Genomic DNA, 3,176 nt, shown 5'->3' on the forward strand with positions numbered 1-3,176 from the left:
AAATAAAATAGAAATAAAAAGTGCTTAGAAGTTAAATAGTTCTTTTTACTTTATGCAGACTGCACTTTTACAGTAAGACACATGCCAGATCTTTACCTGATTACAAAAGCAATAGCGAGGCTCATTTGGGTCGTACGTCCAGTCAACCTGGCTATTTGAATCAGATTCCGGCACTACCGTTGTTTGCTGGGAGATCTCTTGTACAACCGTTGATGATGAAGAACATGATGATAAGGAAGAAGAGGAGGAGGAAGATGACGACTGCTGGCTTGAGGACTTATTGTTATTTCTGGGGAAAAAAAATTCTGGTTTTATTTGCTCATTTTCAAAAATGACCTAAAAGAGTTTACACACCTATAATATTTAAATGGTGGAACTTAACAAAAAAAGGGGATGCAGATGAATGTTCATTTTGTATCTGTGTATTCAAAGTGGTTAGGATAGATATATAGTTACATTCTCTTAATCAATAGAGTGATTTGTTCCAATGGTGTTTGTAAATAGGATATCAAGTCTGCAACTTATACAGCAATTAACCACTAGGAAGAATGTATGCAATGTGTTAATTATTGAAACTGTCCAACCAATTTGGTTTGAAACTCTCTCATTGCTATTTTTTCTCGATAAAATTATGGAAAAAAATAAACAAACATTTACTTGAGAGACAGTATGGCAGTAATTGGTATGACATGACAAGCAGTACATATTTAGAAGACCAGAATGGCAGGCATTCCAACCATGACCCTAGTGTTACACATTGCTGTCTTCAGTGCAGTTGCTTAGTTCACAGATATCAGCATATATAGTCAGGATGAGAATCCTAACAATTAACTGCTAGTTTCAAAAAACCTGCTGAAGATTCTCAGGATTATTGCCTTAACCCATCTTGTGCATATAAATGTATGGCTTTACCTCTGTCATGTTTCCTAGCTTTTCTCCTTGCCCTCTCTTTGTTGTTTAATCTTTAAGTTCTAGCTTTCCTTTTAATTGTGTTATACCTTTCTATTTTTATTTCTTCTTTTCAGTTCTTATACTAGGGAGAAAATATGATATTTACACATGTGGGTCTGGTTTATTTCACTTATGAGTATATCTTCAAGTGGCATTCACTTGAATATACGGGCTTTGAGTTTATCATTTTTTATAACTGAGTAATACTCCATTGTATAAAAATACCACATCTTTTCTATCCATTCCTCAGGTGATGGGAAGCTTGGTTGTTTCCAAGATTTGACTATCATAAATTGTGGTTCTATAAGCATAAGTGCACATATATCACTATAATATGGCATTTTTAGTTCCTCTGGGAAAATTTCCAGTAGGGGGATAGCTGGTTTGAATGGGATTTCCAGTCCTAGTTTTTTCAAGAGTATCTACACTGATTTCCATTATGGTTTTTATTTAAAGGAGTGTTCCTTGTTTTAAAGGAAAAAATGGTTAATAAATGAAAACAAGAGACAAGGAAAGAGAAGTCATAGGACTCTCCTGCTACAATGCTGTATATGGTTAGATTTCTAAATTTCTCTGTAAAATATGGATTTGTTTTTTCCTATTTTTTCAAATACTTTTAAAAATTTTTTGTCTTTTTTTTCTTCACATTCTGTAAGGATTTGAAGTTTAACATACCAATACTTGGTGGAAAATACCTGTTCCATATTTTGTCTATTATGTTTGACTTTCAGACAGATAGTGAGGTTAAACTCAATTGCCCATGTTGTAGGATAATAATATCATTATGCTTCTTTTCTGGAGGGTTAACAACCTAAGTTTGCAGACCAAAAATTAGAGAAAAAGAAGGGATGCAAGGACAGCCAACATTGTGTCCCTAGCCTTTCAAGGTCAGTGAGCACTCAAGACATAGGAAAATTTGTACTATAACATCCTATAACTCAGTTGTGTCCCAAATTTTCTGATCAAGGGGATTATGGGGCCACAGAGGAAAGTGACCGATGATGTAGAGTGTTCCTAAGGAAAGTCACATGGAAAGAAAATATTCTCTCAGGCTTTCACAGAGAGCAAATTGATCAAGCAATGGCCATGACTCATCCACATGGTTGACACTTACAAAGGATCTACAATCTGAGGTACAGGGTTTCAGGGTAAATTCTGGGGGGATTTGACTGACCTTGTCATATGCAAAAGTTACACTACTTATTATATAGTTCTTGCTTTATCTTGGTCTTAACAATCCAGCAGAAAAGTGTAAAAACGAGGTATAAAAACTAAAGCCATATTAACATGCTGGACTCAAGGTTCAAATCAACAACTTCTGACATTGCCAGTTCTACGGATAACCCACTACTATTATGGACTACTGGACTATATTTGATTATTTTGCTGAATTCACGCACCTACAGTATTTAAATGGCAATGGAAAACCCATCTCTGACAAAACTAATCAAAAAAAGGGATACAAATAAAGGACCATTTTGTATCTTCTTATACAAAATAGTTAGCATAGACATCCAGCTACTTTCTCTTAATTCAGTGAGAAGAAACATTTGTACTAATAGTGTTTGGACAGGATATCATGTCTGCATCTTGTACCACGAATAACCACCATAAAGACAACAATATGCAATGTATTAATTATTGAAACTCTCTTATTAATCAGTTTTGAAACTGTCTCATTGCTATTTGTTTCTCAATAAAATTAATTTTAAAAATATGTGGATTATAAATGTTTCATTTGCATGTCGTTTTGTTCTCTGAATATCTTCAACAGAACAAAAGTTTTTAATTTTGATGAATTGTAATTTATTATCTTTGTCATCCAAAATCCTGTTTAACCTGCAGTGTGGGCCCTGCCCTCGGGGCATACTGAGGCAGGAACTGAGCCTAGGCATGGTGATGCTGCCTGTCATCCCAGCTCTTGGGAGACTGTTAAGTAGGCAGATCACTAAGAGTCTGACCTAGTAGTGAGACCCTGAGCACCCTGTAGACCCTTCCTTAAAATACAATACAAAAAAAAATCCTGTTTACCACAGAGTATAAAGAATTTTTCTGAGATAATTTCTTAAAACCTTTAAGGATTCTAAATGTTATAGTCAAATTTATGGTTTATTTTAAGTTGATTGTGTGATTGGTTTTTATTGCTGTTTGTTTGCACTGGAAGTTGAATTCGGGGCCTTCCTCATACTAAACGTGCACTGTAGCAAAGCATTACACTTCTCCTT

This window comes from Octodon degus, unplaced genomic scaffold, assembly GCF_000260255.1.
Source record: "Octodon degus isolate 3935 unplaced genomic scaffold, OctDeg1.0 scaffold00170, whole genome shotgun sequence".
Lineage (NCBI taxonomy): Eukaryota > Metazoa > Chordata > Mammalia > Rodentia > Octodontidae > Octodon > Octodon degus.